We start from the raw sequence: 15,080 nt of genomic DNA, 5'->3' as shown, positions 1-15,080 counted from the left end.
GCTGCTGGCCGCTCACGCTGGCTGCTGGCTACACACGGTAGCCCATGACAACCCACTGCTGCAGGGGCTGCAGCCTACGCCATTGCCGGTGACTCGGCAGCCCAGCTCCAGGTTGAGCTGTTGTTCAGCATCATAGCTGTAGAGGGCAGTGTCACTGGCCCTCATATGTGGGATCCGAACCGGGGCCATCTGGCGTCCCAAGCCAGCTCTTAACCACCGCGCCACTTGGCTGGCCCTAAACATATATTTTAAAAATACAAATATGCTTACATTGTTCAAAAGCCAGAATGTAAATATATAAAGTGAAAAGTCTCTTTCTCAGCTTTTGCCACCCACTGCATAGTCCTGACCCCAACCCCTGCTTCTAAGAGCAGCAACTATTCTTAGAATTTTGGTATCCTTTCAGGGTTGGGGTTCCCCACCCTCCGCATTGATAAGCATATATATGAACAGATACTAAGCAGTGTAAAGAAGTCTTAAAGGTTTACAATTCTTAAGAAAGACAACTTCGAGTGATGAGAGACTTATAAACTAAGTGTCCATAATTCCAAGCGTGACTGACACGAAATGGTGAGATGCTAGAGGCACATGGCTATTACCTTTCTCTGTTCCCACTCATGCAATAGCAATAAGAGTCCCTCGATGAGTGATGGGGACATAGTGAGTGTAAAACACAGGTATTTATTTAACGGGGCCAAATAATTGTTATGATTAGGGCAATCACAGAGTTTAGCATCCAAATGTGAATACCTTTGAAAAGGGAACTATTAGGAATTACACCCTGACAACAGATCTGTGACTATCCCAGGTAAATATAAGTAGTCACTGAAGACGACTTAAGCCCTTAAGCACTAAAGACTTGCAAGGCTAAATAAGAAAGGGTCAAAAGTAAGGACTATCCAAATATGTATTTAGGACCTGAGAAATTTCTTGAGAAGCCCACAAAAGCCAGATTTTTTTTTTCTTTTTCAAATTTTGTTAGCAACAAAAAAATAGTCCTTTAAGAAGTTAAGAGTCAGGCCAGCCAAGTGGCTCAGTTGGTTAAGAGTTCACTCAAGAGTTTGAGCTCTGAGCAACAGTGGTTCGATGCCCGGCCCGAGCTGAGCTGCCAACAGGTGGCAGGGTGGCTTAGCTAAAAAAAAAAAGAAGTTAAGAGTTTTCTGGGGGAAGAAACTGTCTCTCTAGTTAAGTAAGTTTGAGAAAGAGTGTACATTAAGTTCCCCTTTGAGATGCACAACATGTATTGATAATAAAGATATTGAGGATTAGTGCTATAAAGGAACTTTTTCACTTCACTTACCCACATTTTCCAAACTAAGTTCACAGAAGACCCACTAACAGATTTGTAGAACAGGGTCAATGAAAATCACTGGCTAGCAAATTGACTTGGGTTCTTGCTATCCCTCTTGAATGGATTCACACCTATCTCATGGCAAATAGGGAAGGGGGGCAAGACAGGCAGTCAGGCAAAGCGAGGCAGGGCAGTCATTGTGAACCCGGGCTCTAGTCACAGCGTCTGGGTCAGAAGCCTGGCTCTGCCACTGAGTGTCCGTGTCCCTGTGGCACGTTATCTAACCTCTCTATGCCTCAGTTGCCTCATGTGCAAATGGCGATACCTAAGGTTTTTATTAGGACTGAATGAGAAGGACCCATATCAAGTGCTTAGAACAGTGCCGGATGGGCGGCTGCGTGGCTCAGTTGGTTAGAGCGCATGCTCTGAACAACAAGGTTCCCAGTTCGACTCCTGCAGGGGTGGTGCGCTGCGCCCCCCCGCAACTAGATTAAGAACAGCGACTGGACTTGGAGCTGAGCTGCGCCCTCCACAACTAGTGTGAAACAACTACTTGACTTGGAGCTGATGGGTCCTGGAAAAACATACTGTTTCCCAATAAAATTTCTAAAAAAAAAAAAAAAAGAACATAGCCTGATGTAAAACAACTGGGTCAATTTACATAAACTATTATTCATCATTAATCGTGCTATCATTATTGAGGTAGATATTGTTGAAGTTTGGGAATAACATAGTCTTATGATCGCGTCTTGTGAAATAGGTGTGAGGGGAAAAGAGAGTACATTAACCCAAAGACATGAATCATTCAGCAAAACTTCTGTTGAGTTTATGTATCAGATACTGTGGTTTCAAAGATAAATAACACTATCCCTTGCCTCCTGGCACGCTATCTAACATAGGATGGGAGTGGGGGGCAGATGAGCACATAGCTTGGCAGAATGCAATGGAAGCAGAGAGGGAATCTTCATTTGGCTATATAGGGTGATGGAGGGAGGCAAGGCTTAAGGAAGGATTCACCAACAGGGACTGACGCAAGAGACTGACCTTGAAGGAAAAGAGATTCTGCCTTACAGAAATAAATGGGACTATATTCCAGAGCTGATCTACAGAATTCCCACTGACTGGTAAGGGACTAAAAACTCTGTCCAGCAGTGTACCTGTATGTCAGATACCCAAGGATGCCTGTGGGTCCTATGGATTTCAGAAAAACTTTAAACACAAACTATGTATAACATCATCAAGGCCCAGGGAAACTCACTACAAAGGTACCCGGTTTTTGAGAGGAGAGACAGAGCAGGTTATCTGCGGTAGCATTCTCAGTGACATGGACCATCTGCCTCGGAAGGGTTGGGAGGCTTCTTAGAAATACCGATTGCCAGGCCTACTGAATCAGAACCCCCTGGGCTGCAGTTTAAGCAGCTGCATTTGTAGAACTACCCGCTGTGCTTCAGTTGTACGAGTATAGTAGTTGGAGGACCTGAGCTCTGAGGTGTATACTCCTGGAAGGCTGTACTTTAAAGGCATGCTATGCATAGAATAGGAACAGATTTGATTTTGTCTCAAAATTGTTTCACTGAAAAAATAAATGCAAGCTTGTGCACAGAATCCAGAGGAAATGCTTTCAGAATATAGCTTATTATAGTAAAGCCTCAAAGAATTTTGATAATGTATCCAACAGAATAAAAAAGTCTCTTTTACATGATACTTTAAACAAAATTTGGGTCTAACTCTGTCACGAGGCCTCAAATTAAATAAAAATATCCTATAAGCATTTATACAAAACTGACTTTAGTGAACTACTCTTTTTCTTTTTTAACGAAATGAGCCCTTCCTTATTTATTATATAGAATTAGGATATGTTATGGTTTTCTTAAAGGCTTTTTAATTAAGCGGGGTTTATTTACATATTTTCTTGAAGACATGAAGCCTTTCCACTGTTGATAGAATCCAGCCTTACACCAGAATGTAAAGGAAAATCCTCTAAACACGCTCCATGATTTTTTTATACTTTTCCACTCCGAACTTCTCCTATCCTCCCAGAGGCCCTAGCTCTTGATGAATATTTATATTTGTGCAGCGTTTAGAAAACCAGTAACAGATTTTAAAATCCAGCACACTAGCGTGCAGTTTAGTTACTGAACCCCCCCTAAAACTGGCACCAGCAGTCAATACACCCTTTCTGGTCTCATCAGGTTGCTCCTGACCACATAACAAGGACAAGCAGACAACAAAATTACTGCTGACATCTGTGTAGAACTCTACAGTTTGCACAATATTTTCACTACAACACTTGCTTACGAAAGTGTTTGTTTTGGTTTGGTCCTCTTATTACTTAACCCCATGAGAGCCAGACGAGAGAACCGAGGCTCAGAAGTCAAGTGACTTGTCTAAGGGCATGTAATTAGTGGCAGAGCTAAGGTACACTGCTGCCTACTATAACATATGGCCACTCTGTAAGAAAAGGGAAATTAAGATAGTGTTCATTGTTTATGAATTTTCTATGAAATGTCACAATGCTGCTGAGCCAGCTGCAGAATCCCATTTAGAGTTTGCTCCCCAAGATAAAGCAACTGCTTGAGCCAAAAAAGGAGCACAGGTCTTACACATCACAGGACAGACACTAAAGAAAAGCTAGGTGTCTACCCTCACCCGCTCCATCCATCTCTGCCTGAAAAATTCCTGCTCATCCTGTAAGGCTCAGTTTAAATGCCACCTTCTCCAAGAAGCTTTTCAAATCCAAAGGCAAAATGATCTCTCCAAATCCAATGAGGAATAAATCTCTCCTCCTTTTAGCATGCTTTTCTGCCTTATGGGAGAGTTCAACTCCTATCTTACCTTACTTGATTATGATCCTTGACAACTAAGGTATCACGTCTATTCATCTCTGTATACTTCAAAGTGTTTAATGTGTACTCCAGCTAGCACAGCAATTCATGAGGCTGTATCAGGAAGTCAGTTCAATTTCATGTATCTAGAGCTTAACGAGTGAATTTACTTGTGCTCTATGGACAAAACCATGCGGGATGTAAAATACTTTTTGTTTTAAAGGAGTGGAATCTGTGTAAAAGACATGCCTTTTCTTTTTCTGTCTACTGCTTTTCTCCCCTGCCTGTTGCCAAAAGATACAGAATAACCAGCTACTTTTGTTTGGAAAAGTGACCATATTTAGCTAACCCAATCCCTACAGCAAATGTTCTGGAATCACCCATGCAAATATCCCAAACCCATCTGTTTGAATATTTTAGGAGCAGTAACCTCTTGGCCTCCGCTTGAGCATCTCTCAAATATGAATCCCGGCACAACCTCCCAACATTCTTGTCAAAACTTTTCCCCAATAACTGTATTAAAATGTTAAGCTCGTCAAGCATTTTATAGCCACGTCCAGGTCCCAGAGGCTAGATCGCCTCACAGGTAAACAAATGGTGAGATGGGATCTGCTGGGCCTTGAAGTGAACTATCTCATTTCACGTATCGATATACACTGAAGCTCTGAAATTCTAGGATAAAACCCTGAAAAAACCCCAGAGGATTGATTACAGGAGCAGGGTCGCTTTACCGCTGGGTACTTCCAACGTGGCACTTTATGTAAAGGGGTTTCCACCCCTTTCTAACCTTTTCTCCCCTGCTCTTAATGCTCAGATATCCCCGTTTTATTTAGATCAGGATATCTTAAAAAGGCTGTAAACTGGATACCCCATTATTTGGCCTGCACAGTGTTATATTGTTCTGAAAATTAGTGGTCCATGTTAGAAAACTGGGAAATGGAACCTCAAAATCAGAGTTTCTGATTTTCTTCAAAACATTATAAGATCTGACCAAAATAGGCCCACATTCCCACATGGCAACAATTGTCCTGAGGTAAACTGTGGCTGCCCCCTTTAGAAGGAGACCACCCTCCCTGGCCATCTTCATGCATTTATGTTTATTTCCCGGGTTCTGTAGGCATTTGTGTGGGCAACTCCTTCCTTACGGATATCAATGTGACTATATTTCAGAGCCAATCTACAGAACACTTACTGGTTAGTTAGGAATTCGAAATTTTGCCCAGCAGAGTACCTGTATGTTGGAAAGCAAAGGACTTGTGTGAGTCCTACGGATTTTAGAAATAATCGAAACATAATTTATGTATAGCCAGTGAGATGGTTAAGGAGGGTTTTCTGGGGGAAGCGCTGGGAAGGTTAAGACTAATAATGGTTGTTTTCATAACACCTGCTATTTAGTCACAGACTTCAGGAAGCTCTATTTGGGCACCAAAATCTGCCCCTTGTTTCTATAGAATGTGTTGACTAGGTCACAGAGAGTTGGTAAATTTGTTAAATTTATAAAGATCCTGGGAGATATCTGAACTTGGCTTTTCCATACCAGTTTGGAGCTCTACACAGTAAAAAGACTTACAGCAGAAAAGCCTTCCCCTAGTCATTCACTCATTCTTTCACTCAACAAATTTTTATTGAGCACCTACAGTGTGCCAGGCAAATTGCCTGCTCTCAAAAGCCCCAATACTAGTAAAGGAAGACCTAAAACAAACAAACAAACAAACAAACAAATGCATTAAAAAATGTCAAGTAGTGACAGGGGCTAGAAGAAAAATAAGGTGTGTATGCATGTGTTGCTGAAGAGTAAGAAGGGATGGTGCAGGGAGGGAGAGCTTTGCTGTTTTATCCAGGGTAGTTGGGGAAGAGCTTTCTGAAAAAGGGACATTTCAGCAGAGATGTGAAGGAAGCAAGGGAGAGAGAGCCATTTGGGTGAAATCCTGTCCATCCATTCCCTCAAGGTCCTTCCCAAATATCACCACTTCCATGAAGCCTTTATTGACTAATTCAGTCAGAAATGCTCTACCCTGTCTCTAACACTGATTGCAAACTGCTTTATATCATATTTATTCTTTTCCATTTTTCCGGAAAGTAAAATCCTTGGGAGTGGTTACAATTTATTATTTATTCCTTGGCATAACGGAGGTTAGTTAATCTGTATCTGCTGGATTAAAAACATTCTCAGGTAATTTTGGGGATACAGGAAGATAAGGGGGGAGGAATGGGAAATGAGCAATATTTTTAATAAGACACAAGCAAAATAAGAGACTATAACTGATGAGCTACATGACTGCTAATTAGGTATCCTATCTCAAATCCTCTTACCAAAGATATGAATAGTCCAGTGTAGTCCTTTGGAAAAAGTTTATTCTTAATGATTCAATTCATAAAGATAGGCATCCAAAAACATCTCTTGATAACCTTTCAAACTGCTATATAACCCCCACTCTGAAGAGATAAGATAATTTGTTCCTATTATAGATGTTGCTTTTTTAAGGTAAAAAAGGGGCGGGGTTTTTGTTTTGTTTTGTTTTTTTAGAATTCATAAAAACTGAAAATCTTAAAAGGCATAAACTCTTCTTTGATAGTTAAGAAAGAAAAAGTTGAAGAGTAAGTTAGGCTGTAACGTAAAATCTTAAGTTTTATATTTTGCCCTCATTGAAATTGGATAATGTAAATTATATTTAGAATTAAAAATAACAAAGCCTCCAAGAACCATAAAGACAAATAGTTTTGTTAAAATAATTATAATTCTTTGGTGTTGACAAGACATACTTGGTACATTAAACTCATTTTTCAGTTAAAGAAAATAACTAAAAAGACCATTATAATCTCTCTCATGTAAGAACTGAAAAACCTTTCCCTAAATATATTAACTTGCTGTCTTGGAGATGGATTACTTCCCTAATGGTAGATATTTGGGTAGAATAAACTTTGGCAAATAACATAAAACCGATCAATTTTATGACTAGTTGCCAAATAACAACAAAATGACTCCTCTACAATACTTTGGTAGCCCCCACCTTTTTGTAGCTTTGTGTTTTCACCGATTCATTCTGCGTTCCAGAATTAAGGTCACCATTCCTCCTCTTACTGTCTATAATCAGTCCCATCTTTAGAGATGGAAGCAGCCATGGAGGCCACAGGCAGAAAAACAGAAGCCCAAAGGTTAATATAGAGTCACACTGTGACCCCCACTAACCCTTCCTGGTTACTGGCTCCCCTGTGGAAAGGCACTTTATGTTGAGGTTATCAAAAAGTACAAGTAGTGGGCCGGCTAAGTGGCTCAGTTGGTTAAGAGGGTGAGGTCTGAGCAACAGGGTCACCGGTTCGATTCCCACATGGGCCAGTGAGCTGTGCCCAGGCTGAGCTGCCGCTGAGCTGGTGAGAGCACGTGCTCTTAGCAGAAAGGTTGCGGGTGTGCTGCGAGCTGCCAACAGGAGGCTGGATGGCTCAGTGTGCAACAAGGTGGCAGGTTTGCCTCCCACGTGGGATGCTGGACTACGTCCCCACCCCCCCACCCTCACACCACCCAGCAACTAGATTGAAAGCGGCGACTGGATTTAGAGCTGAGCTTGTGCCCTCCACAACTAAGACTGAACAACATCTTGACTTGGAGCTGATGATGGGTCCTGGAAAAACATAATATTCCCCTTCCCTAACTCCCCAACACTGTTCCCCTCCCCAATTCCCCAATAAAAATCTTTAAAAAGAGAAAAAAAGTACAAATGTAGTAATTCCTCCATTTAAAACAGAGTTAGTAACACATTTTGGTTGGGCCCCCATAATGTTTATTTCCTTTTTAAAATTGAGATAAAATTCATGTAACATAAATTCACCATTGCAACCATTTTAAAAATGTACAATTCAGTGATTTTTATTATATACACAATGTCATGCAACCATCACCACCATCAAATTCCAGAACATTTTCATCGCCCCAAAATGGGCCCTCATTTGTCTATTTATTTATTTTAGTAATTAGCAAAAAACATGTAAAAATTGGGAGCAGTGACATAAAAATTCACATTTCCAGCTTCTTAAGAAAAATCTGACTTTCTGGCAACACTGTGGGGGATGAGGGGGAGAAACAGGACCTCTCCAATATACCACCTGAGGGACCAGGAAATTACCCAAGGCATATGAGTTAGCTACCCCTGATTTACATGATCAGGGCTCCAAGCCACTCTGAATCAGAGAGCCTTGGTGTGACTCCAGCAGTGAGTTCAAAGAGCTAATGGCCTACTGTTCCCCGAGCTGCCAATCAAGCTGAGCCACACAACTTCCTAGCTCTGACTGTCCAACAGATTTCTATGCTTCCACAACTTCTTTTTTGAACCTTTCCCTCAAAATGCTTTGCATTTTTTACCCCAGGATCTTTGCTGAAGTATCTCTTTCCACCCAAAAACCCACCCTGTCTCTACCTGAGCAACATCCTAAACCCCTGTCCTTTTTGTACCACTGCCATCACTTGCCTTTGTTTTCTACTTAACTATCTACTATATATTTTCCTAAGGTTACTTAATATATTTTTATTATAAAAAATAAATTTATTTTTAAAAGAAACCATATACACTATGTGAATGGAAACTGGTACTACTGTCCTAAATATATCAGCATAAAAATCATTAAAAATTTTTAAGTAATAAAAATTCAATGAGAAAAAATACCTAATACTATTTATTTCTAGCAAAATATCATTGCCTGCCAAAGGCCATGAACCCCATGTCTACCTGCGTGATACAAACGGAGGTGAGTCACTGTGAGTAAGGTGGCAAAAGTCATGCAGCCCCAGGCATTCTCCATGAAGGCTGCAAAGTATTCCAAGGGAACTGAAAAGGGACTGATCTTCTTGTAATATGATTGAAGATGATTTAACACTATGGCTGGGGCCTCCTAAAATCATGTACTGTACCACCACCAATGGAACACGCACTTTACTTTGAGAAGCAACCACCCTTCCAAAGCTTCCTGCCAGCGCCACCTATTTCAACAGTTTTACCTCAAATATCTCAGCCACAGACGGCCCTTTCTTGAACCTCTCTAACCAGATGTAGAACTCTAGTTGCAGGTGCTTCCTTCTGTGCGTATCGCATAGCTCCTCTAGACTGATAGCTCCTCCAGGACAGAGATGGGGCTTCCACACGGCTTATCCTTCTCCAGTGAGGCTCCCGCCATGACCTCACATGTGGTCAGATTCCTGGAGTGTTCCTGTCTTGATATCCCTGGTGAGGAGTTTTGAAGTGACTTTTAAAAATTCCAAACCAGCTTCTACATAAACTGACAGATGTCCTAAGAGATAAAGTAATGAATGTGATGAAAGGCACAGGAATACATATCTGCATCGCTTTGCTCTTTCTTACATTCAGGGATATTATGAAGCAATGAATTCAATTACTACTGGGAAGTTATTCTGGGCATCTTAAGTCAGAGCGACCCTATTTAGGACAGTTTTTGTTTTAAAGGGAAGTAAGAGTACCTAGCAGGCTGGGGAGGGGGGTACAGTGTCTAGGCTTTGTTTCTGGGAGTGGACAGAGGTGCTGAGCACTTTCTATGATAACTCCAGGTGTCATTCATGTCTAGGAAAAATCAGTTCACACTATCAGGGTCAATTTGGTAAAGAGACACAGGACAAAGATCTCCATAAGCAAATAAAAACAATATTAACTTACATGACATTTTAAAAATATATTGGAAGGCTATTTATGATGGTCAGTTTGTACTTTTTTTCTTTCTTTTTAAGATTTTATTGGGGAATTGGGGGAGGGGAACAGCGTTGGGGAATCAGGGAAGGGGAACAGACAGGTAAACAAATTGCTGTTTTTGTTCTTCAGTCTAGTTGTGGAGGACGTCACTTCATTCCCATGTTGGTATGATCATTGTGCTCTTCCCGGGTGAAGCAATCGGTCGCCAGCCTCTGGACGGCCGCTCACAGCGGCTCCCGGTAGCTTATACCGGCTGCTGACTGCTCACGCTGGCTGCCAGCCACTCACATAGCTCACAGCAGCCCACTGCAGCCCCGCTGCAGTCTACGCCGTCGCTGGTGACTCACAGCAGCCCAGCTCCAGGTCGAGCTGTTGTTCAGCATCTTAGCTGTAGAGGGCGAGTGTCACTGGCCTTCAATGTGGGATCCGAACCACAGCCCTGCTGTTCAGAGCTGGCAACCCAAGCCAACCCTTAACCAACGCGCCACTTGGCCGGCCCCCGCTAATGATCATTTAAAAGGCTAGAAATATAATTCTACTAAGTCAAATGAATAACAAGGTTTATGGTCATATCTTTGCTCCTGGGAAGTATTACTGATCATCTGTACTGGTTATTTTATATTAAGTTCTTGATAAATAACAGAGCCTCAAATTAAAACATTGTTTTTATGGATGAAGACAATGACTTTATTGAAATTTTCTTCTTCATATGATTTCTAACGTACTTATTGCTGCAAAGGGCAGAAGATATCTTGGAAAAATAATATGGAATTTATCTGTAAAATGTGAGATAATGCATATTATAAAAAGCACATGCTTAGGAAAAAAATGAATCAAGTTTTTAGAATGTATGATTTGAGTCAGTTTCTAAATATGAAAATTAAATCTACCTTAATGGAAGTTTCCCCCTTGAAATAATCTCCTGTTGATTTTTCTTTTATGCCATTCAGTCTACTCCTTCTTTGAAATGGATGGTGAGGGGAGTTAATGGATTTGCCAAAAAGATGGGGTTTTTCTCATATGTTTTCAGTATCCATATCTAATGCCATTTGCTGATCTTGGAATGAAGGAAACAGATGCTACTGTTGAACATGAAATGTTGTCTCATACAGTATTTTTAAGCTGTCAGCTGTACAGCTAGTTTTTAAATAGCCAACTAACGGGTGCTTTTCTGTACCTTTATTTCCCTGACACATACAAATACACAAATGTCCACCCACCCTACAATGCAGAGTACGTTCTATAGCAAATACCCCAAATGAATTCTGCCATATTTTCCATTGAGAAATCAAAATAACACATTTTTCCACTACATCCTACAGAATTCACTAAAACCATATACCATAATGCCCCCACCAAAATTTAGAAGTCATGTTTAGATGAAATGTTTAAAGACTCTAGCTAACATCAAAAAGAATTTAAACCTCGAATAGCAAGTGTCTAGCATCTATGAGTACATTTTTTCCATTACATTGATATTATCACTAAATACAGCAATTTTAGAAACAGGCACAAAAAAAGGAAGCTACAGAATTCTTGGATTCAGAGTCTAGGTTCCAAATGTAGGCCTTTATAATAATCTCCCAGCTTTCCGAGGTTTTAATGGCATCTAATAAAGTATTGAGGGGTCAGGGGTTGGGTCATCTTTTCATGAGCTGACTTATGGATCACTGCATTGTGATGGAGGGTAAAGAATCTGAAACATTTTAACATATATATTTTTAAATCATTAGGGATAGCTGAGAAGATGCCCGGAACTCTGGCTGGCGGCTGGTGTTAGGTCAGAAGAGGTCTTAGAAACAGCTATTCCTTTGTCCCTGGACTCAATGCAAAATGATGGCCCAAGCCTAGAAAGGCCAGCACTTTGGGCTCTGCTGGTTTTGGAGGCAAGATTTTCTCTTCAGGCACACTGCGATCATTTCGACCAGTAGTTTGCTTCTCTCACCCATTATTTGATAGAACTTCAGGGCACATATGTTCATGGTTAAAGTGCCTTGAAGCCTTTAATTTGCTGTCAAAGTCTGATAAAGCCCATTTCTCATCTTCTAGGTATACACCAACAAAGGAAAGCTGAGATTTTAGTTTTTAGAAGCATTAAATCGGGTTTAAAGGACTCCTTTACTCAGCCCAAAGAGTTTTACATCTGGATTCACCCAGTTTCTCTGTCTCCCAATCAAGTAGTAACAGTTTTCTCTTCTCTAACCTTACTCCTAAAAATTGCTTTATATTTTAAACTAGACTTAACAGTAATACACTTCTTTGGGATGATCCACGTCCCAACAGCTGGAACCCAGGAAGAACTCCACAGATGTTCAATTCCAACAAATTGAAACAGAGAGATGCTTTTGTGGAGAAACAAAAAAACTAGTAGAGAAAAACAAAAAAAAAGCAGGCATTTCAAAGACAACAGTCACACCTAAAACACTCCCTTTTCCACTGCCCCACAAGATGCGCCACAAGTGTTTTAATGATAAAGCCAGTCTGACCCAAATTTGAAAGACAACTCTCCAGTTTCCATCGCTTTTCAGCAAAGTAAGATGTGACCCTGCTACAGCCCCCATCAGCCTGGACAGACCTCGTCTGGTTAAAGCCCTCCCATGTGTCTGTGCTGAGCTTAGGCTCAACCACTGTAATTCAAAACACGGGACACTAAACATCACCCACATGGCCTCAAAGAGAACCAGCAAGGAGAAGGGCCTTCTTCAATGCCCCCCGCACCCCATGCACAATATATTCTGAATGTCCATTTTGGTTTAGGCTGACCACTGGCACCACGGATGGCATAGACATCTACCAAGTACAACGCCCTCCTGTTCCTAAACACCACACGGCAAGGCCAGATGATGGCTCACCATCTATGTTTGGATGAACCATGAACCTCATGAAAACAGCAAAGAGTTTAATTCTGCAAAATATTTCACCCTCTGGACCATATGTCTAGCCTCACGTTTCATTGGTTATGAAGCATTTTCTGTTTCCCCACATGGGCCCGTCATCATAAAAACTAGAAGAGTCTTCCCACTATAAGAGTCTTGACCACTACAAAGGTAGAGGAGATTAACATTTTAGATCAAGAAATCATTTTATTCAATGAAAATTTGGCTTGTATAAGCAGTTCCTCTTTTCCTCTAACAGCATCCTACTAGAACAGGATTCCTATACTGTCAAAAGACTAGATTTTTATCGAGCTCTAATCCAAAGCACAGCAGGAGCTACTTACTCTACTTTGTCCTGCCTGGGTTCTGAAAATAGAGGAGGAGACAATGAGGGGGACCATGGGACAACAAGCATTCAGAGCCACAGCCACATTCAACCCAAGTATAGTAACCACCTCTGTCCTTTATAAATTTATGATTTATTTCTAAATTTGGCAGACGAAGCCTAGTTGTTCCAAAGAATCATTACTGACTCTACCCTAACCCAAACTAAAAATATTTGCATGCATTTTGTATTTTAAATCATCATTCCCTGGCACAGTTCTTTATTTGAAAAACAAATAGAAGCTCAGAGACTAACACTTGCACAGAGTTAAGGATTCAGAAAGAGAAACACTTTTTTTGGGTTCTTGTTGTTAGAGACGTTGTCATCTAATATAAACACTGTGTCTAATTTAGCACTTCCACAAAATGTGGTGTTAAGACCTCTTAAATCCATAAAACAAAACAAAACAAAATGCTGCTGAGAATAAGAACGGAGAGAAAAAATAAACATTTTTATTAAAGGAGGGGAAATTACATTATTTAGGAAGACAGCAAGAAAAAATAAAACATGCAGTTATCTTTAAAGTCCTGAAACAGTATCTGTAGGCAATGAGATGATGAAAAACCTTTTGGTATCTGTCAAAACAATGTAATTCTTTCTGAGTTGCTAAAGGGCTACCTGACAAAAAATAATCTCAGAATCACTAGATGGACTGGAAGTAACTTTTGGATGGGAGTGGAGGAGGGGTGGGGAGTGGGAATGCTACTTCAAGCAGGACTTGGATTCAGGAAGACAAGTTACACAGCATATACTGCTGTCCAGGCATATTCTCACTACTTAAAGTGTAAGCTGCTACATAGCCAAGTGAACATTATTTCCCTGTTACCTACCTCTGGAGGGTGATGATTTAAAAGAAGCTAAAAATAAAAGAGGCACTAAGAGAATACTGACTCTAGTTGATACTTACGACTATTCAAATATCCTCTTAATCCATTAAAAAAAAAGAAACAAACACCCAAAACACCAACACCGTAAAATAAGTTTCAATCTGTATAATAGAAAATGTCAGGTGAAGTGATGGCCTGGAAAAAATGAGAAACCAAGGCGGTTGGCTTTGAGCTTCACACTTGTCAGGCATGTTGAAATGAGTGACAAAGACCTATTCTGTCCAGAAATCCCCCACTTTATTTTTAAGCCTGGAAACTGGTTAGTCATATCTATACTGAACACTTCCTGTCCAGGGGCACTACGATGGCAACCAACTGCCAAGTTCAGTGGCTGCCTGCATTTAGTCAATTGAGTCATTCATGGACTAAAAAACAGCATCAAACGTTAAAAAAAAAAAATCTGACTTACTGGAGCTTTAAAAGATATACAATGAAAGCAGGTTTGACTATTTCACAGAATAGGGAAGGATGGTGCCATGGGGGGAGAAATAGAAAACAACAGACCGTATTACTTTAAGAGACAATTTGCTGGTAATTTCTGTGATATTCTAGCATACCACTACCAAATACTATAATAGTTCTCCCACAACCACCCTCTACGATTAAATAATCCAACTGACATTCCACATCTTTATTTACAAAAATGCCTGAAGACTGTAGACTGTCTCAACAAAATCAATTTATTCCTTTTTTCTTTTCACTTGGTCCAATTATATATTTTAAAGGCCATTCTTTATATATTTTAAAGGACTATCCAAGAGTTTTAAAGAAACAAATATGCAGAGGACTAAAATATAAACCAGGAATGTAAACTTTATCAACTGGTCTAATCAACTGGCCTAACACCATAGTGTTACATTAAGAACCCATTTTTGGAAAGAAAGGAAAACAATTAAAGATTTTAAGAATAACCCTTTCCTCGGCAACCCTGAGGGCTGTGGTTAGGCTTCAACTAACCTGCCTCTGCCAACAACAATTATAATTTATCTGATTAACCCTTACATATGTTGAAACAAGCCAGCTAAAGTTCCACAGCTGAGAAAAACAACAAACAGCTCCCCTCCCCCATGCCTGAGCCACAGGCACAAAGGAGGCAACCCCAAAGCATGCCGGGATAGACAGC

General features: G+C 40.5%; 1 protein-coding gene across 4 annotated transcripts in view; it reads right to left on the bottom strand.

Annotated features, from left to right (window-relative positions):
- TNFAIP8 (TNF alpha induced protein 8) overlaps window positions 1-15,080 on the bottom strand; it is a 123,044-nt gene that overhangs the window by 12,025 nt on the left and 95,939 nt on the right. The window lies entirely within an intron of this gene.

This window comes from Hipposideros armiger, unplaced genomic scaffold (assembly GCF_001890085.2).
Source record: "Hipposideros armiger isolate ML-2016 unplaced genomic scaffold, ASM189008v1 scaffold_787, whole genome shotgun sequence".
NCBI lineage: Eukaryota > Metazoa > Chordata > Mammalia > Chiroptera > Hipposideridae > Hipposideros > Hipposideros armiger.
The sequence above is the reverse complement of the archived record's forward strand: the minus strand, read 5'-3'. Positions and strand labels throughout refer to the sequence as shown.